At 34.5% G+C, this 22845-nt stretch overlaps 1 protein-coding gene across 2 annotated transcripts in view; it reads right to left on the reverse strand.

The window, feature by feature from the left end:
• Positions 1-22845, reverse strand: part of OLFM3 (olfactomedin 3) — a 193242-nt gene that overhangs the window by 71028 nt on the left and 99369 nt on the right. Inside the window, exon 1 of one of the 2 annotated variants that reach the window (XM_072834733.1) lies at positions 10074-10188. The exons of the other annotated variant lie outside the window; for it this stretch is intronic. The gene's annotated coding sequence lies outside the window, so the exon portion shown is untranslated. Of the gene's footprint in view, positions 1-10073; positions 10189-22845 lie in introns of those variants that run through there. 2 annotated transcript variants of the gene reach the window in all.

Genomic DNA, 22845 nt, shown 5'->3' on the forward strand with positions numbered 1-22845 from the left:
AGACTCCACCAAATAATGGCTAGAACTGACAACACAAATTCAGTAAAGTCACAGTATACAAAATCAATGTACAGAAATCTGTTGTATTTCTATGCACCAATAATGAAGCAGCAGAAAGAGAAATTAAGAAAACAATCCCATTTATAATTGCACCCAAAACAGTAAGATACTTATAGAACTTATAAAACTCAGTACCCAAAAAACAAATAATATAATTTAAAGATGAGCAGAAGACACGGATAGACATATCTTCAAAGATGACATGCAGATGTCCAAAAGACACATGAAAATTTGCTCAACATCAGTTACCATCAGGAAAATGTAAATCAAAATCACAATGAGACATGCCCTCATGCCTGTCAGAATGGCTAAAATGAACAACACAAGAAACAACAGATGTTGGTAAGGATGTGAAGAAGAAGGAGCCCTTGTGCATTGTTGGTGGAAATGCAAACTGGTACATCCACTCTGAAAAACCACGTGGAGGTTCCTCAAAAAGTTAAAAATAGAACTACCTTATGATCCAGCAATTGTGCTATGGGATAATTATCCAAGGAATACAAGAACACGAATTCAAAGGGATACATGCACCCCTATGTTTATAGTGGCATTATTTATAACAGCCAAGATATGGAAGCAACCCAAGTGTCTATTGATGGATAAACAGATAAAGAAGAATTTTTATAATTTCTCTTATCTAATAAAATTATATATATGGCATATATGTATATACTCAATGGAATATTACTCAGCCATCAAAGAGAATAAAATCTTGCCATTTGTAATGACATGGATGGAGCTAGAGAGTATTATGCTAAGCGAAATAAGTTAGAGAATAGCAAAGACCATATGATTTCACTTAAATATGGAATTTAAGAAATAAAACAAGCAAAGGGAAAAAATAAGACAGAGAGAGAGAGAGAGAGAGAGAAATCAAGAAATAGAGTCAATTATAGAGAACAAATTGATGGTTACCAGAGGGGAGGATTGTGGGGGGATTGGTTATAAATAGGTGATGGGGATTAGGAGCATACTTACCCTGGTGAGCACAGGGTGATGTATGGAAGTGTTGAATCACTACTGGAACTAATGTAACATTGTATATTAACTAACTGAAATTAAAATGAAAACTTAGAATATTAACTGTTACTAATATTTATATTTTGTCATAATTTTTCGACCAATATTTCTAATAAATAGCATCTAATCAATGCATACTTGTGAAATTTTACTTGGTCAATTACAAAACAATTGCTTCATCTTCCCTACATAATGCAGATATTATTTCTTTGAACCTGGACATTTAAATAATCTCTGAGATGTCAGTTGCTCCAGGGATGTTGTTCATTGCCTTAAAAATCTTCTATAATTTGTCAAGAACATTATGCTCACCTTTGCTTTTCCCAGTCTTCAGTGACACCTGGTTTCAGCTACAGTGCACAACAATGACCTTATTTGTTTCCCCCCATTGGTATCACTGAAATAGTGAGATAGAAATTATCTAGACTTGAATTAGCTAGATGATGCAGTTGCCTTGTCATTCAATACACCAGTGTGGGATTTCCAACTGTTGATAAAGTATATGAAGTCCCTGCCCAGCTTTGTAATTGCTTATTCTACTTTGTCCTTACACATCCAATGTAAGGCTCGCCCCAGTTACTAAGTTTCTGGTTCATTTGTGTCCTTATATGCTATCTCCCTCTTCTAGAATGCTAGTGGACCTCCACTGGCTAGTGGGATGCCAATGGGATATCCAAGTTAAAATGCTTCATAAACATGAATATAATCTGAAGATTTGGGAATTTGTTGGAGTAGGGGATTCAGACTTTATCACTCTCACTTACAGAAGTGGGTGAGCACCATTGAGAAAGAACATATAGAATGAAAACAAACAAACAAAAAAGATGATGACAGACAGAACTCAGAGATAGCATCAGTTTAGATTGATAAGCAGAGAAAATAAGGTGAGCTAAGGTCAAAAGAAACAATATTGTAAAAGGTCAGAAGAGGAATAGGAGAGAGTTGTCCCGTGTGCTAAGAAGAATATCACAACATCAACAGTGTTACATATGGCAAAAAAAAATGGTGTAGGGAATGGTTATTCTATCAGTGTAGAAGCCACTCATCAGTTGGATAGGCTTTTTTTTTTTTTTAAGATTTATTTATTTATTTATGATAGACATAGAGAGAGAGAGAGGCAGAGACACAGGAGGAGGGAGACGCAGGCTCCATGCCGGGAGCCTAACGCGGGATTCGATCCCGGGACTCAGGATCGCGCCCTGAGCCAAAGGCAGGCGCCAAACCGCTGAGCCACCCAGGGATCCCCAGATAGGCTTTAATGGATTAGTAGACCCAGCCATCTAAAGGGTGCAGACTGAGGAGCAGGTGGGAGCATCAGAATGCAAACAAAAATATCGAGTCATTTAAAAAAAATATTTTAAAGATTTTTATTTATTTAAGAGAGAGAGAGAGAGAGACTGAAAGCCCAAGAACATGAGGATGGGGAAGTGGCAGAGGGAGAAGCAGGTTCCCTGCTAAGTAGGGACCCAGGACCCTGGGATCATGACTTGAGCCAAAGTCAGACACTTAACCAACTGAGCCATGCAGGTACTCCTATCAGGTCCTTTTTGCAGAAGTTTGACCATGAAGGAGCTCAAAGGGAAAGTCAGATGAAGTTATATGTAGGAATATTTTTTTTACAAATACAGAGTTTTAAGTGATTCTGAAATTTGAGGTTTTTCAACAGTTTCTTCCCTGCATGCCGTTCATTCAGCTGTAATAAATATGTATCTGCTCAAAGTTAGTGCTATATTTTTTCTTAGAGAGGATTTGGTTTTAAAAATGAAAATTTCAGCTTAGTTTGCACCTTTTAAAAATAGTAAATGCCTGCAAAAGCTATTTATCTCTCTCCCCTGGAAAGATCTTACTTGTTCTAGTTTAATCTCATTTTCCTCAGAAGTTAGATTTTCCAAGTTAAATGATGATGAATGATAATTATTCTTAATGAAACTTCAGTGTGGTGTCAGTAAGTTAGGCAGCATAGGATGTGGATAAAATTGTTGTATCTGATTACTGTATTTTAGTAATTAAGATTAGCACTTTGCTACTTTTTAGAATTCAAAAGCCTTGTTCTGTCATTTTGCTCTTGTATCAATTCTGTTGAAGATTCTCTCTCATTCTATATCCCAATGAGTACATTGTGAGAAAGAAATTACAGAAACCTTTGAAAACATTGATTTTCAGAATCTTGCAATTTCCAGTAAGGCTAATTTTAATGACCACAGAGCCATAGGTCCTACAGCTGAATGAGTATATGGGTTACACGGTCATAGGACACTCAAAAGCTGATAGCTAAAAAGTTATGCTTCAGTGAATATATTAATTTTTCAGATTTTCAGAAAGAGAATTACTAAAACAAGATTAAGTGTGTCAAAATATCACTAGTAAAATAATTTCTTTCAGTATGAATAAACTTGAAATAGGGCCAAATAATACAAATGTGGTAATAGAAATATTAGCAAGAGAAAAGCATCCGGTGTCTTCTCACATCCCTTGCAAGCTCCCCTACAGATGCTTTTCCTTCTAGGAACGTGTATTCATTCAAGGAATGTGAGATCCCCTCACATCAGCTTCAAGAAAATCCCTGAAGTAACTTAACATTGTATACCTGTTGTTTTTTACATCATGATTTATTTTGCATGGGGGAAATTTTCTTTGATAGTTCACATTCAGGCTTATAAAATGATAGGCTAATCACAAACTTTTACATTAAATATAAAATAAAAATATTATTTCTCATTTTGCAGAAATTCTACCTTTTACACAGCGAGATATTTTAATGATGAATGTCAAATTAGAAACGTTCCTAGCTTTTTCTAGATACATGTCAGACTAGCCTAGAAGGAAACCAGGAAAAGTCCTACAATGACATGTGTGGTTCCTGATATATATTAAAAAAATGATGCTCATAACTTAAATCTCCTCTTGCAGCTTTCAAAGTCCTCTCGTCTGTTCCTCAGAACAATTCTGTGAGATCTGGAGGACCTCATTTAAAGAAAAAAAAAGTGTTTCAGGAGCGTTACCATTTTTCCATGGTCACGAAAAGTATGTTACATTTAATTCTTCTGATTCCTAATGTGCTTTTCTTCCCTAGTATGAAAGGATAAGTGAGTGCAGGATCTTTGTAACCAGATGTCCTGGTTCAAATTCTGCTTCCACCATTAACTAGCATAATAGGTTACTCAAAGATCTTTTTTTCTGTTTTCTCTAATGGTGAGTGGAGAAAATAATGTTACCCAGAAAAGTGCTATTTGGGTTCAATGATATAACACTTGTTCAGCATTTTAATTTGGCCAGACCAATTAACCTGTAAATATTAACTATCATTATTCCCAAACAATTTAAATTTTACTTATTAAAATAAGTTGTTTCTAAATTCATAATCTGGACAAGAAGATATCTTGACTTTTGAAATGGGATATGTCTTTTCCACCCTTTCAGTTTTTCATTTCTTCCTCTAACCTACCTTGATTAGGATGTGTAGGCTGTCCTCAAAAGAGGGATAATCACCACACCTTTGTAATTCTCTATTTCTTATAGACTTGGAACTTCTAAAATGTAGTTTTACTATCAATGACGATTTTTGAAAATGCCTTCTTTTCTGCTTGTTTACCACGTGACTTTAAAAAACTAATTGTAACATTTTTTAGTAGAGAAACTATTAGTAAATAGGCACATGTCTGATTAACCCAGAAAGAAGCCAGGAGAAATTCCAATAAATATTTCTTGAATTTAATGCTATCCCCACCACTCATATGTTATATTATATGTTGGTAGTACAGCTAACACTATCATATTTGAGGTGGAAGTTCTAATATATCTCGATCATTTTTTGCCTTTATGTAGGCAGCTATTGCTATACTTTCTTTCTTGGATCCCCACTGCATAGTAAAAATTCTAATAACATAATAATGATGATAATAACAGTGACATATTAATTGAGCATCAGTCAAATATGAGGCACTATATTAGGAATCTTCAATATACTGAGTAATTTGATCATTGTACAAATTGAGGTAAGTGTCATTATGATATTTTACAAATAAGAAATTTGAGGCTCTACAATATCAAGTACTTCACTCAGAGTCACACTGAAGAACTGGTACTAACCTATCACTAGTGTTAGTATTGTTACTGTAATTGCATCGTGATACTGTGTGAGATAAGACTGGGAGGAGAAGGCAGATTTTTCCATAAGTCTGACTTTGAGAAATAGAGACAGGGAGAGGGACCTGTCTTATCTACCCAACTGCCTACATAGTTTCCAATTGACCGGTCAGCCTGACAATTTTGTGAACCTGATTTAAGTAATGAACAAACATTATACTGAAAGTTATTGCTAAAAAGTTATTGAGATCTAAATCCCAACCTCTCTTATTTGTAGATTAGAGTTTCTGAGTCACAATGACTATGAATCCCCTCATGACTAACAATTTCATTAAGTGGAATTATTTCTGAACTCATAGTTCTGGGTGAAATCTATTTAAATGCATTAGTTTATGAAACAAAGTAATTAAATTCAGTATTAATGAAGAAAAAGTGGAAGGACTCTGTATACACTAGAATTTTAAAATAATCTCCCCTAGGGCATCTGGATGGTTCAGTCGGTTAAGCATCCGACTCTTGATATCAGGGTTGAGTTTGAGCCCTGCACTGGGCTCCATGGTCGATGGGGAGCCTACTTAAAAAAAAAAAATGGGGCAGCCCCGGTGGCGCAACAGTTTAGCACCGCCTGCAGCCCAGGGTGTGATCCTGGAGACCCGGGGTCAAGTCCCATGTCAGGCTCCCTGCATGGAGCCTGCTTCTCCCCCTGCCTGTGTCTCTGCCTCTCTCTCTCTCTGTCTCTATGAATAAATAAATAAAATTAAAAAGAAATGTCCCCTAGACTGGAAGGAAAATTACTGGGATGGAAGCTGGTGACTAAATTAACATACATACTATATTAGAGCAATGAAATTGTTCTGAACAATACCTTAATGGTGGGTACACGTTATACATTTATCAAAATCCATAGACTGTACAACAAAGATAGTGAAGTATATTGTAAACTGCTGACTTTAGTTAATAATAATGTATCCATATTGGTTCATCAACTGTAAGAAACATACTACATTGTGTTAGCTAGACAGGCTGTCCTAAATAAGAGATTTATTTTTTCACAGTTCTAGAAACTGGAAGTCAGAAATCAGGGTGCCAGCATAGTCAGGTTCTGATGAGAGCCTTCCTTCCAGTTTGCAGGTGGCTGCCTTCTCACTATATCCTTCTGTGACAGAAAGAGTTTTAGTATCTCTTCCTTTTCTTATAAGGGTGCTAATCCCATCATTAGGGCACCATCTCCTCTGATCTCATCCATCTCAACCTAATTATTTCCCAAAGGCCCCATCTTTAAATACCATCACATTGGGGGTTAGAGCTTCAACACATTAAATTTGAGGGAGGTGCAATTCAGTCCATAGCATATATTAATACAAGATGTCAGTAATGGGGGAAGCTGTGCGTGTGTGTGTGGTGAAGAGATATATATGGGCACACTCTATACCATTGGGTCAATTTTTCTGCAAGCCTAAAACTGCTCTAATTACTAAGTCTATTAATTTTAAAATCTAATTAATTAATTAATTAATTAAAGACTATTTATTTATTTATTAATGAGAGACTCAGAGACCGAGGCAGAGGGAGAAGCAGGCTCCATGCAGGAAACCCAATGTGGGACTCGATCCCAGGACACCGGGATCATGCCCTGAGCTGAAGGCAGATGCTCAACCACTGAGCCACCCAGGTGTCCCAATTTTAAAATTTTAAATACATAGTCTAGGACACAAGAAGAATTAAATGAAGAAATGTAAAGTGCATACAAGATGTAGCAGTTTATAATCCCTATAAATAAATGTTTTAAGACAGTATTATTTCAAACATTTTTTCCCTATCCTTAGACCACTTGTTCACATTTTGAAGCTATAGCAAACCCCCCAAATGTTCACATGGAAGGGGATTGGAAAATAACACCAATTCTTATATGTGACTTCTAGTAATGTAGTGAAAATGGCCTTGCCAATTTTGAAATAACTACAAGCAAAGACTTCAACACCATCATTTAAGTGAGTGCCATTAACTAGATTTTAAATGACTAACAAAATGATTTAACTTTGCTTGAAAAAATAACTGGTGCAAAAATGGGTAAACTATTTACATATATGACTGGTTTGCCCATGCTAAAGAAAATCTATCGGAATCCTCTGGCTGATTCAATGTTACTCTTCTAACTTATTTACAGTACTTCAGATTAAAGGATTTCAGAAGTAACACAAGGAGGTTGTAAATATTTAAAAGATACCTTAGATCAGCAATTCCTGAGGTTCTCTCTGTTTCAATTTTTCCCTTATACTTAAAATGAAGATGGGGATTGTCATAAATATTCATTTCATGAATATCTTTCCACAAGTCTCTTCCGACAGCGGAAGCCACCTGCTCTGAGCAGTCTTCGTGTGCAAAATGTATTAGAGGGAATTGGCAAATGCCAGAAGGCAGGGGTGCCAAGTGTTGGATGGCTTCTCCTTCCTCCATACAGCAACTCCCAAGGCACCTGGGCAATGAACACTCAGAGAAATGATGGCTGCTGGGCCACTATATGATGGTTTCCCTCTAAAATGCTTTCACAAACTTACATTTACTAAAGCATCTCTATATCCTCTGGGATGAAGAGTGGCTAAAAGATACATGTTACCTTCAGAAGAGGGCACTTACATAGCTCGACCTCTGATGTTTTGTTTGTATTTCTGTTAGGATGAAAACAAGTCTAAGTCTGGCCAAAGTAAAAGATAATTTAATGTTAAAATTCCAAATAAAAATTTGTCAGTTATCTGTTTGTTAAGCTTTTTATATTTTGATTTTTTTTCTTTTTTTCATAATAACCATTCTATCTTAATTCTGTATGTTAAAATATTTTCGGAGACCAGCACAGTTTAAATTTTCAGTATAGGCTATAACACATTATTGCATTACATAATTGTTTTTATATTGTGTTATGCATCATAGTATCCTATAGTGGGATGGACACAGGATGAAATCACCATATTAGCATCCTGTATCTAACTAGCCCTGTCACTTTCTCACCTGTGTGACTTGGGGTAAAAGGTCAGTTTGTCAAAAAACATAATTATAGGATAGCAGGTACATATTAGTTGGTGTTGGATCCTTCATGGAGCCATTTTAAAATGAACAAATAAGCTTACCTGTGAAAGTTCTTTGTGAAGAATAAAGTAGTATGTGAATATTAGTTATTAAATATGCAGCTAATTGCAATGTTTAATTATCAATGGTATGAGCCATCTTTATTTTTAATTCATTGATAATTTGAAGCAGTGTAGAGTCAAGCCAAAACCTTGAAAATATTAACCCTTCTGTTCATTTAAGACAAGAATGGCATAATCAGAACTCCTTAGGGAAAAACTAGATCCCTCTGTTTTCATCCACTTTCCTTCTCAGTCCTCACAGACTTCCTGACATTGAATATGATGCCTTGACTTCTATTTTATAGGCTGGAGAGCAGATTAAGATACAGAACCATGTGTTTTGTCCTGGTTAAAGGTGTTCATATTTTATTGATGCCATTGATGTATCTTAAAAACTAGTTTTTTTTTCAAAGAGCTATATTTCCAAAATAACATAAATAAATTAAAATCATCATCTGAAGTTACCTTTGTACATTTTAATGTTTCTGAGAAAGTGTTGTATAATTGTTTTAGAATATGAGAAAGAAAAAATGACAGATAGGTAAAACCTATTCTAGACTTGTAGTTTTCAGTGTCACTTTCAATATTAATTTTTAAAAATTAAGCTGAAATAGATTGTTATAGGAACAATCTTACTAAAACATGATCTCAGTTTAAATATTTTAAGGTAAATTAGTTGGTTACATGATGCCTAAGGATTTAGACTTTAATGAAACACATTTCTTTCAGATTTTATTTATATGACACATTTTTTCATTAAAACTTAGTTGCAACTTTAATATTGTTACAGAATCTTAGGACTGTTTAGATTTCTTTAGAGTTTGCTGAAAAGTTTTCTCCATTTGATAATTATGAAACTGGTTAGGATGTGTATGGAAGGTGACCTCACTTTAGATGCAGCCAAGGCATTGAGAAGACCTTGTGAGCATGCTCAGGAAGCACAATGGAAAGTTAAGTACCTTTCTCAGTGAATGTTCACAGAGAGGCCACAACTGAACACTAAAATCTTCATTTCAGTGCAAGCCCAGGAGCTTCTGGAAGTTGACAAGCCTTTGGAGAGACTCAAAGCTGGATTTTAAATTTTGAAATAGACGTAATATTACCTAGTAGGGAAGCCTAAGCAGTGTGTGTGTGTGTGTGTGTGTGTGTGTGTGTGTGTGTGTGTTTAAAGATTTTATTTATTTATGAGAGACACATAGAGAGAGAGAGAGGCAGAGACACAGGCAGAGGGAGAAGCAGGCTCCATGCAGAAGCCCGATGTGGGACTCGATCCTGGGTCTCCAGGATCATGCCCTGGGCCAAAGGCAGGCGCTAAACTGCTGAACCACCCAGGGACCCCTAAACAGTGTTTTTAATTAAGGGGATGATATAGAGGATTGTTTATTCCAAGTTGTTGGGTCAATGCTTATATGCTTCATTTGGGGATATTGGCTGGTATAGAATGAAAGTGCAGCAGTCCTGAGTTAACCTGTGCCCAGATTGTTGTGCTATAAATCTCATCATCGCCAGAGGAAGCAGCTATACAGTTTCCGCGTAGAGCCCACAACTCATGTAGACATTCATATATGTTGGTTAGCCCACTAAATTATCATACCAGAGGGAAATAGACTGCCAAAGGTTGATAAATTTATATCTCGCATCAACTACAATGATGAATAATGGTGCCCTCTGCAGCTTGAGACCCTTACTTGGCTTGAGATTGGTGATTGTAAGTTAAGAGCAGGGGTGGAAATAACAGGCAGGATTTCAATAACAGACTGAGCTCATGTCAAAAGTCATTACCTGTGAACTATCTGTGTCCTTAGTAGCAACACATCTTCTGGATCAGTCTTCTGAGCAATAACAGCAGAGTTCTCGTAATCAAGCCCATGATGGTAGCAGAAAATCTTACACAGAGCTTTTGAAAACAAAGGCAACCAAAATCCCTGAAAACATTCTGAATTAGCTTCATTACATATGTGTTTGTGCTTTTAGGATCAGGTGTAGTTCAATTAGCAGAAAACAGTTATGCAAATAGCATTTAAGTAGACCTTATTGTGGATTTTTAATCAATAATTATCTTACCTCAGAGAAATCATATCAGCTGCAAATATATATGTGGTTTAATCACAATTGTTGGCATACTGACCAGCAATGATTGCGAAAGTTTTGAGGAAAGTCACTAAGGGAGGGAAACATAAAGGGGTAATTTGGAATGAGCTGAATTATCCCCTCAGCTGTGAAGTCCTGACAAAGTTAAAGGAAAGCTATAAAACTTATTCAGAGGATGTCATGGGTCTTGATAGATTGGAGTAGCATTCTTTTATGAAGGACTAATGAGAATCCATTTTTGTCTGAAACAGAAAGTATGGTTTAGGGTTTATCTATTAATCACTGTATTTTCCTTTCAGTATCAATTTTCATGGTATTATTTATATCTGCTACTGACTCTACAACATAGTTGAATGGTAACTTTCTGATTTTACTCATATTTCTTCCTATTCTTGATGATATCTCTATCTTACACAAATGAGAAACTATTCCTTAAGATAATAACCTTCTTTCAAATCAATACTTCAGCTGTTTTGCTGTATCTTAAATTATTTGATGCTATGCTCTATATAATTTCATCTTCTCTTTGTAAAAAATTTGTGTGATATTTGTTGGATATTTTATATATCTGTCTTGGATTTAATGAGCTGTTTTGCTTTTTGATGCAATACATTGAGTCTGGTTCCAAAATCCTTTTCTCCTTTCTTTTACCATGGCTGGAATGTTACTATTCACATAGTAAACGTGGGTTTATATAGAAGCCTAGATTTAGCTATGGATTGATTGAATGCCATTTTGAGAAATACAGTTCTGAGTAACAAACAGCTAGGTACCTTGTATTCTGTATTCAGAAATTTTTAATTTATAGAACTCTGATACAAAGACCATTTGGTAAATGCATTTTCTAAATTTCTTAAATATTCACAGAGTCAGCACTAGCATGAATTTGTAAGAGGCAAAACTTCAGTATCGGATTTTTTCCTAAATTACATTTTTATTGTAAGGAAAAATTGTTTGTTGTGTGTTTTTTAAAAGATTTTATTTATTTATTCATGAGAGACACAGAGAGAGGCAGAGACACAGTCAGAGGGAGAAGTGGGCTCCCCTGCAGGGAGCCCAATGTGGGATTCAATCCCAGGACCCTAGGATCACAACCAGAGCCGAAAGCAGATGCTTAACCACCGAGCCACCCAGATGGCCCAGGAAAAATTGTTTGTAAAAGATAAAACAACTCCATTTTAGGGAATGTCTTCCAACCCCTAAAATCTGGGGTTATAAAAAGAACAATTGATACAACAAACATTCAAGCATTTTCTGTCAGAAGTCTCATCTGTTTTCCTGTATTCTTGCCTAAATCTTCAATATTGCATATAGCCTTCTTATGAAAACATGTTGAAATTATTAACTATTTTTCCACTAATTAATTGTTTCATTAGTTTTATCTTATATACATGTCCATGGAAAATTAGTTCTATGAAAAAATATGTACATAATTGATTTTAAGATACCATTGAGTATTAGATGCAGCATAAAGATTAATGGTGTTTTTGAAGAAAACTGTATTAAATAAATATTGATTGTGAAATAATCAAATTTCCAGAAATGTTATATTAAAAAAAATAGACTCAACAAAAATAGTACCATGTTATTTCTACTCAGTGTGTATATATATATTTCCTCCTAGTTCTGATAGTGTTAGGTAATCATATATTCAGTCTCCGTATATATATTGGACTAGGGTAACCCTGAAAAATATCTAGCAGGCTTTAAAACAAACCCCCTTTTATGTCTGTTCCATCTCCAATCAGCACAGCCTCCCAACCTTGCAGTTGTGGCTGTCTATAGGATAGTACTAATCTGGCATCATCAGAGCTTTTGGAACCTGGAGAACTGTTTTAGCTGTAGGGACAACACTGATATCAGCCTGGCAGGAGATAAGTATGAGATTCTGACTATGAGTTTGACATCTGCTGCATCTTTGTACAAAAAAACCTACAATAATCTATACCCTCAAGACAGTGCTGGATGTCACTGATCAATTACAGTTGCCAGTAGTGAGCAATTTATGAAGGTCTAATCAATCTCAACAAAGATGGGATAGGTGGTAACGATGGTAAGTTTCAGGAAAATATCTGAAGATTTTATAAAGTCCATATTCCTGCAAGGAGCCCCAATTACTCCTTCTACAGCAACACCAGTGGAAATGATTCCTATATAGATCACACTGAAGACCAGCTACCCTTCAGTGAAAGTCTAAATACTAATGCCTAGTCATACCATTTTAGAATGAATAAATAATTTACAAACCAAAAAGGTAAAATAATTACTGATTTTACACTATGAGAAGTCTTCAGGAAATTGTCAAATGTCTGTAGTGTCTTTTTGTAGACAACATTATGGGACTGAACCTACCCATTGGTATTCTGATTGTCTGTGAACTGGTCAAGAGCTTGAAATATACCAAACCCATACATTTCCTGGGGACCAAGAGTCTTTGTGGATAGCTGCAGAAACTATAGCTGCTCAGGACAAAGTCAAGAAGTTAAGGCACCAGGAAAATGACTAGCACAGGGAAATTTCTTCCAGGGCAGCTGGGGGGCTCAGTCTGTTAAGCATCTGCCTTCGGCTCAGGTCATGATCTCAGGGTCCTGGGATCAAGCCCCACATCAGGGTCCCTGCTCAGTGGGGAGTCTGCTTCTTCCTCTCTCTGCTCATGCTGTCTCTGTCTTCTCAAACAAGCAAACAAACAAACAAATAAAATCTTAAAAAAAAAAAAAGAAATTCCTTCCTATGTACTGCCCCGACATCATCATGCATCTCCCTTTGCATGTCCCATTGACCACATCTGTCAGATTCTGAAGTTGGAGCTGCCAGTGGGAGAGTAGACACTCCCATACTTATTTCTTTCCTATTTTATTTTTAAATTTATTTTAATACCAGTGTAGTTAACATACAGAGTTATATTAGCTCCTCCAGGTATATAAATATAATGATTCAATAATTCCGTATACCTCTCAGTGCTCATCAGATATGGAAATGCAATTCATGGAATAAGAAATAAAAATAGGGAACAAATATATGATAATGTATTTAAATTCCCTAACAGGAAAAAGAAAATTTGAAAAAAATTAGTCTAACCTTATTAAAATGATAAGATCTAAAACATCTTTTAAATTAGTTTAATGTGGGAAACTGCAGTCTCTTGCCCAGCTTGGTTTGCAGGGATAGAGATAGGAAGGCATGTAAATTGCTAAAATCTCCTGTAAATTCAGCAGTGTCTGTTAAGATTCTACCCTTCCCACAGTTCAGATTATTACAGAGGAAAAATCATTAGTACATAAAGATATATGTACCATGCTTAGTACTGTCAAGGAATATGAATACCAATTAATAAGGTAGTAATTAAATAAATGATCATATATTTGTATTCTATGATAGCATGAAACTATTAACACAAAAGTGTTTTATATATAATTATTGACTTGAAAAGATTCTTATGTTTTATTTTTTAACAGGAAAAATCAAATCAGGATAATTATGGTATTCATTTTTATTGATCAAAAAGAGAAGAGGAAATATATATGTAATAAATTCATATAAATACTTGGATATACTGATCTAGCACAGGAAACTTATGTCAAAATACACATAAAATTGTTAGCATTACTTAAGGGTAACGGAGTTGAAAGATGCTTACTTTTTTCTATGTATAATTGTAATATTTAAATGCATTATTTTTGTAATTTTAAATATCTTTTCATATGATTTGAACTAACAATTCAGCTTCTCAGAAGTCATCCTAAGAAAATAATTGAAAATCCAGGAAAAAAATATAAGGCAAATATCTTCATCTATATTACAAATGACTACTAAATTGGGAACATCCTCCAAATCCAAAGAAGACTGATTGAATCATATTGCAATCCTAAGTATGATATTCATGGGCATTAAAATTGTGCCTTTCAAAAAGCTTTTAATGATCTTAGAAAATGGTTATTTATATATATGTATATATTTAAAGATTTATTTGAGAGAGTGCGTGTGGCACATGAGCAGGAGGAGAGGCAGAGGAAGAGGGAGGAGAGAGAGAAGCCTTAAGCAGACTCCCTGCTGAGTGCAGAGCCTGATGCTAGACTCTCAGGACCTTGAGATAATGACCTGAGCTGAAACCAAGAGTTTCAGCCAGGTGTCCCAGTTATGATATATTAAATAGAAAAATAAAGACAACCATTGCACACATAATAATGCTTAAGACACAGACACACACATCCTTATGCACATGCTCATACATAACCATACATGTACATACAAAACGGAAAACAACCTGAAAGTTAAATATTGTGATGAAATATTTTGCTAGGATTTGGATTGATATCATTTTAACTTCACTTTTTAAACTTTTCTATAACTTCTGAAATTGTTGTAAAAACATCTAGTGATTTTTTTTAGTTTCTCAAAAGAAAATATAGGAGCACCTAGATGAGTCAGCCGTTTAAGCATCTGCTTTTGTTTTTTTTTGTTTTTTTGTTTTTTTTTTTAAGCATCTGCTTTTGGCTCAGGTAGTAATCCCAGGGTCCTGGGATGGAGCCCTGCATTAGGCTACCTGCTCAGCAGGAAGTCTGCTTCTCCCTCTCTCCCTACCACCATCTCCCCCATGCTCACGCACTTTCTCTCTCTTGCTCACTCTCCCAAATAAATAAATAAAATCTTAAAAAAATACATAGCCAACATGAAAACACCAGAATAATCAGAAATTTAGTGAATTGTTTAAAAGGGAGTTGATTATCCTTCCAAAGTAAAGTTTCTGATATCTGTATAAAAGAGTTAATTATTTCACACATTTATGCACTATGGTTATTATGCAGAAAACAAAATTGAGCATACAAACAAAACCCAATAAGGTTTGTTTCTGGTAGACTGAATATAGAGAAAATCCTGAATCTAAAACTCAGTGAAGAAAAAAAAAACACTTGTTTCATGTTTAAATCATTATAAACATATAATTCATGAAATAATTTGGAAAGATATAAGTTCTATAATAATAAAAAGAGGTTGTGGCTCAGCAAATCTGAGACAATAGGTTAGGTTATTAGCATTGGAATAAATTAATCTTCAAGCAGCAAATATTTCCACTTTATAGCTGATAGTGTGAATCTTTCAGACCTTATTTAATTCAGCATAATTGTAATCTAACCAAATATTTGGATAATTTGAGAACCTGATTTAATAAAACAGCCTCTCGTCCAGTAAGTATTAGTAATACATGTGTTTTCACAGTGGTGTAGCAAATTTATCTTCCTAATGATTCTGGTTGAACCAATGTCAGAACCCTGCAGATAGTTTTTGGTGGAAGAGCATATTACTTCAACCCAGCTCCTAGAATTAAGAAGGATTTAGCTAGAGATTTTGAATTTGCACATAATCCACCCCATGAATCAATAACTTAGTATGTAAAATGTGCAGTGCCTTCTTGTTTGGGTTAGGCAGGGCAATCTAAAACTTTTGCAGAGATTCAAAGAGCAAACTTAAAAATGATCATTAATTCCAAAGGAAATAATAACATACTTTGTCAAGTCTTACATATACAAGGAAGATAGACACAGTATGAATAACATGCTAATCATTGCTAGATGAATGTATTAAAATAAAAGCAATAAAAATGTAAGCAGTGGAAGAAACAAACAAAAATATTGATGATCCACTGACTAATATTATTCATAGGAAGCACAGTTTTTTTTTTTTAATATTTGGATCAGTTTCTTACACAGTATTCCCATTTTAAGTGGATTTGTCTTTTTTTCACAAGGGTTCAAGAGTCCTTTTAATACTTTCATGATGTGGTAAATAATAACGATCAATATTGATATGCATTAGATCATCTACATTACTGCCATTTTCATTTTTGAAAAGCCCCAAGTATGGTGCCTAACTATTAAAGAAAATAGATGTTGTTAGCAAAATTTCTGATGAGTATATGCAAAGCTATCTACACTTAATTCATTATTAGTATTTAACATTTCAGATTTGGCATGGACATTACTTACTGTGACAATCATGAAAAATAGTGGTATTTCACTATATAATAGAATCATACAGATTTGCCATCTTTTTTTTTTTAAGATTTTATTTATTTATTTATTTATGAGAGACACAGAGAGAGAGAGAGAGAGAGAGAGGCAGAGACAGAGGCAGAGGGAGAAGCCGCTCCATCCAGGGAGCCTGATGTGGGACCCAATCCCAGGACTCCAAGATAACACCAGGGCCTGAAGGCAGGCACTAATCTGCTGAGCCACCCAGATGTCCCTAAATTTGTCATCTTTTAAAGATAATAATGTTGAATATGGCTAACTTTATACAGCTTAACATAATCTTTATTTCTCATGAATTCTCAGATTTGTGTTTACATACATCCTGGACAGTAAAATTAGGCACACTTAGGACAGCACTTCTTATTTTTTTTAATGAATAACTTAATCATATATAAAGCTCACAGTCCTTATTAGCTCAAGCTTTATATTTTCTGTGTCTCTGCTGGATAAGAATAAGAGTCTACCCTGAACAAAAACTCTATTTTTTGTTATTAAGTGACTGCAATTTATTTTTCCTGCCCAAAATATACTCATGTGCCAAGCAAGAGAGACATTAAGTCTGGCCTCAGTTCTGCACCAGAATGCCTGGAGAAGCTGGGGATGCGATAAAAGTTTTTATATTCCCTGACTCCCCAACTCTTCTAATAACATACTGGTTAATATAAAAGGCCTGCAGCAGATAATTGGTCAAATTTATTGTTCTATTGAAAGATATCATCCACAGAAACTTGTGAACAGCAGCAATTGAGCAATAGATTTAATAATTTATTGAATAATAAAATAAAAGTTGCAGTTATCTAGTGATTACCCTTTCCCAAATTTATTTTCCAAAATACAACCTTTGTAGAAAAAAGTCACTATTTTTTAAAAGATTTATTTATTTATTTTAGAGAGAGAGGGCATGTGTGCACATGGGCGAGGGAGGGAAAGGGTGTGAGAGAAACTTAGCAGACTCCTCGCTGAGCTTGGAGCTGGATGAGGGGCCTGATCTCAAGACCCTGAGATCATGACCTGAGCTGAAATCAAGAGTCAGATGCTCAACTTACTGCATCATGCAGGGGCCCCAGTGGTCACTTTTTATTTTGGAAATTGAAAGTTTTCACTCAGAAAAATTTAGTTTACAGTATGTGCATGTATCTTTCCTCTTCCCTTCCTTTTTCTTAACCTCTTCTGTCTCTCTCTGGGTCTCTGTTTCTGTCTATTTCTCTTCATTTTAATGTCCAAGACAGTTAAAGTAAACCAAATAATCTTGCCTACTGGTGTTTTCAAAATGGTGAAAAATTTACATTGCATGAAAAATGTAGTAACTATTTAATCGGTGTCCAAACCTACTTGCCTAACACCCATGAGTTGCTCTTCAACATTATCCTGATCTCAGTAAAGAAACCACAGAATCTGATGGACCCTATTAAACAGTCTGTTTATAGCAAATATTTATCTTTCTTATTCAACTTCTAATGACTTAACAAACTGAAGGCAATTGTATTCATAATTTGCTGTTATTTTCACTCTTAATATATTTGGTGAAAAGTAACAGAGAAACAGGACTTGAGTTTTTCCAAGTAGATTGTGTGATAGATCGTTCATTCATTCATTCTTTCATTCATTGATGAACCTCAATCTCTCCTATAGGTGAAAAGATCTTTAAGGATCTGTGTGAGCCAATTTGTGGTGACTAAGAAAGTTGTCAAACTGACAAGATGAGCACAGCCAACAAAGCTATCTTTCCTTGTGTATCAATTGGTTTAAATTTGATTTCCAGATCAGCTAATAGAAGATAATCTACAGAACCAGAAATATAAACTAAGTGTCACACTAGTGAGATATTAAAAGGGACATGATTATTATAATCTGATATTTTGTAAAAAATTCTCTTTTGAGATATTAACAATATATATTAAGCCCCACAAAATGGATTATATATAAATTATCTGGTTTATTAAATCAGTGTTTATATTTATAGTCGAGATAATTTAAACCCTTCGAATAGTTTTTCAGGTAGATTGACTTTTATTCATTTTATGCTGTAAACTCAAAAGAGAACTGCACTTTCTCAGGATGTGTCAATTAATATTTTCTATTTAAAAAAAGGAATAATGTATAGAATAAGAATGTCTCTTTTAATATTTGCCTCTGTGTCACATTTAAATTCTCCTCTTAAAATTCATTTTAAATATGTTTCTCAGTCAAGTGACTGTAACAATAATACAAATTTAACTACATTTCAACAACTTTAACTATTTGTTCTTTAAGCAGTCTTTAACACAAATCACATGCATTGAAAGGACCGTTGCCTTCTTTGAGCTTGCCATTAGCCTATTTGGAAATGTCTTCTCCAAGTGGAGCTGGAAATACATATATGATGTAGAAGCACCTGAGAGATTTACTTTATTCAAAACTCTCAGGATATAGGAGTCATGACCCCGGTATTGAGCTGTTTACCTTTCATAGAGAGGATAATACGAATACCAATAGATGTAAACACGCTGCTTACTTTCAGGTCAGCTAGGGGTGGAGTGACTAAATAAGATGAATGGGTTCAGGGTTTTAACATGTTTATCTGTAAGCCCTTTCCTAGGAGACTTTATGTCCTTGCACATGATGCTAACCTTTTTTCCAACTCAATTAATGGGATTGATTTCTTCATCAATTTTACCACAGCCCTGAACTAAATTCCTCTCTTGGCTTATTTGTTTGCAATCTGTTGTCTTGGTTTCCAGTGGATTCTGCTACAACCCCAAGCCTCCAATTCAGTCACTAGAGATAAATTATGCATATCAGTACATGCTGACCAAATTGTTTTTTATTAAGCCATGATTTTGACCGTCGACTCATGTGCTACTCCATCTTGGTAAACCTCAAGGAGATTTGTGTGTGTGTGCTTAAATTAAAGTAGGCCTAAATTCCATGCTCCATTCATCATTTTCCAAGAGTCCTATACTAATGTTACATATTAACGAGAACTTTTAATGATTTTTTTTTCTTTTATCGAAAACTCTGTCCCCTCCTTTTGGGCCTAATTCTGGACCTTTGATCCATACTGACACCTCCTGAGAGGATGTTTAACTATTTGACAAGGTCCCTGGAGCAGTGCTTTACAATCGTATGGTTTCACTAATAGTGTTATTAAATTAATCTAATAGGCCATGAATACTGTTTGAAATTGAAATGGAATATAATATCAGATTAATATCATAATTTTTACATTTGTGGAATAAACATAGGAACTGGGAAATTTTCAGTACGTTGTGTGCTTGCCTGTGATAAATGTATGTTATTTATTCTGCTTTGCATTTGTGATGTTTTAAAAGAGAACAAGGTTTCTCAGGCGAGAGTCATCAAATGGATCCATCTAAAAGGTAGATGATGATGATGATGATGATGTTAATAATAATAATAACAATAAATTGTGGGGTAACATTGCTTAGATTGGCTTTTGTAAAACACATATAAAATCCGTGAATATAAAGTGTAGGAAAATATCAGTTCATTTTAGTCTTATATAAATGAAAAGCTAAACAATTGCAAGTAAGACTTGAAAACTAAAATAATAAAGTTTAAATTAATAATATTAATGTGGCACACACAACGGCTTTCTTGAATTTAATCTGATCAGGCAAGATTCATAATATAAGGATATATTAGCATTTAAAAATTTTCATTTGCTATTGATTTTATCTTTTAATTTTAAGAATATTGTCTTGAATCATTGTCCTGGTCATTGTAGTTATTATACCCACTTACTGTGACTTTTACTACTAACCACCTGCTATAAGTTGGTATGTTCTAGGAAGAGTGGCAGCAGTTTGTACACTCAGAGTTTGTACATGGTACTTATTGCAGTTCTGCAGATCTCTCTTTTTTTGGATTTAGCATGCTTATACCCTCTGTATACATATATCTTCATTTTCTGATTACCTTTCTTCTATTTAAACTGAAAAAAATCTTTGTTTTATACCATTCCTTGACCTCATTTGACCTTCCCTAAGACCAAATGCAGTAAAAAGCAAGAACAAAGGTAAATGTAAGCAATAGAGAATTCCTCCAACTTTTTTGATTGTAGGGGTGTGTGTGTGTGTGTGTATGTGTGTGTGTGTGTGACTGATGTGCCTCAGTTACCTATAGAAAAATAATTTGTGATAGCAAAAATATTGAAGGAAACAGAATGGTAACAATGTATGAACTTATAAGTTCAAAACCCTATCAGTTATCATAAAAATATATTCATCATTACAAAAAATATTAAAAAAACAGATTCCATCACCAACACAAGATACCAGCTATGACCTCTTAATAACCAAATGTTCTTTCTATAATTTAGTAGAATTCCAGAAATTTGGGCAGCCCCGGTGGCGCAGCTGTTTGGCGTCGCCTGCAGCCCGGGGCGTGATTCTGGAGACCTGGGATCGAGTCCCGCGTTGGGCTCTCTGCATGGAGCCTGCTTCTCCCTCTGCCTGTGTCTCTGCCTCTCTCTCTCTCTATGTGTCTCCATGAATGAATAAATAAAATCTTAAAAAAAAGAATTCCAGAAATTTGTATTTGCATATGTACACGTTAAACTTTATGAGATATTTAAGTATTATTTGGCAGAACACTAAATTACAATACTAAGTAAACTCCCCAGTTTTAATTTTTGAATTCCACATTGTATTATTCTTTTAGCAAGTAGCTAGTATAGTCCTCAAGTGAATGGAAAATAAAAACCAATGGAAAATGTATGAAACTAAAATGTGTATCTGGAAAAATCTATTTGCATTTATAGGAGTCCATGTGGGTAGTAAATTATACACAAGGAAATCCTACACTGAGAGTTTAAGTATAAAATTAGGAATAGTTATAAATTTACTAACCTTAGGGGAAGTAAAGAAGATTATTCTACTTTAAAACATAAAATTGACTTATATGTAACCAATCAGTTCTGTAATTAACACAGCTAATAATAGATTAACATAATTTAGGAACCCATCTGATGCAAACAGGAAAATAATTATTTTTAAAGTAAGTACAACTTTTAAGATTGCAACTAGGAATATAGTTTGTAAGATTATAAAAGGAAAAAAAACCCTATGTTTCTAAGGCAACTTTCTGAAATATCTTTTGAGATAAATCATATGAACAGTTAATATGTTTCTTTTTTAAAAAAGATTTTATTTATTTATTCATGAGACACACACACACACACACACACAGAGGCAGAGACATAAGCAGAAGGAGAAGCAGGCTCCATGCAGGGAGCCTGATGTGGGACTCGATCCTGGGTCTCCAGGGTCAAGCCCTGAGCCAAAGGCAGACACTCAACTGCTGAGCCACCCAGGTGTCCCAGAACATTTCTATTAAGTAACCTCTCAGCTGGAAAAAAACTGTGTTTGAAAGCAATATGTATATTATAATTATATATGGCTCTCTTTTATGTATCTTTTAGGCATTTTTTATTTGTTTTGTAATAGAAAAAATTTTTGGAGGAAATGAGCCATCTGGTCCTGTATTTATCCATATTGGAAATATCCATGGATTACTACAAAACTTTTAGATAGGTCATTCCATATATTGTTTTATAGAGGATGATTTTAAAATATTAATATTTTTGAGCAAGTATTATGTAGGAAATAACATTGCATAGAATATCTCATTTCCTTATTTGTCAGAGCTTTTAATATTGGATCACATTGCTTTGCCTTCTTGATGTGACTTTACTTGGAAAAGAGTATATTTACTTCACAAGTAGGATTTTTCCCTTAGGCTTATCATTTCAAAATAAATAACCCTATTCCAAGAGAAAAACGTTTCTTAACTATGTAATATGTTGTCAGACTATGCCAGGATGTAGGGGAAAATAACAGAAAAGTTATAGTTGCTTGGCATTTTCAAATTGTATCACAATTTAAAAATGATCTTTAAGGAAGGAACTTAAAGAACTTGATGGATAAGGATGTTTCAGTTGGGAAAATTAATGGCAATTCTGTGTCTTTTGGTATTTATGCACTCTAGACAAAAACAAATCTGTTTTTTCATTTTGTAAAGCTTCAAGGACCATAAACAAATGATTTAATATTTCATGACAGTTCAACCACTAAATTCTAACCTGAATTAGAGATTCTCAGATCATATAATGGATTACAGATTAATATGACCTGGGTCACATACACTTCAGAGTACAGGATAAATTGTAATATTCAGTCTAGGTTTCAGAGTTTTGCACAGAAGATATTTTTCCAGGATGTTCTGTTTGGAGCCTAATTATGACAGCTACATTTTTGCTTACTATTGGTCAAACACATTACTGAATTTAATCTTTATAAAAACTTTCTAAGGTGGGTAATATATTTTTTTGACAGATTAGGGAACTGAAGGAGTATAATAAGGTTAAACTACTTACCATACATAAGTCATATAACTAGCAGGTAGTAGATTCAGGGTTTGATTTTTGATGATTT

This window comes from Canis lupus, chromosome 8 (assembly GCF_048164855.1).
Source record: "Canis lupus baileyi chromosome 8, mCanLup2.hap1, whole genome shotgun sequence".
Lineage (NCBI taxonomy): Eukaryota > Metazoa > Chordata > Mammalia > Carnivora > Canidae > Canis > Canis lupus.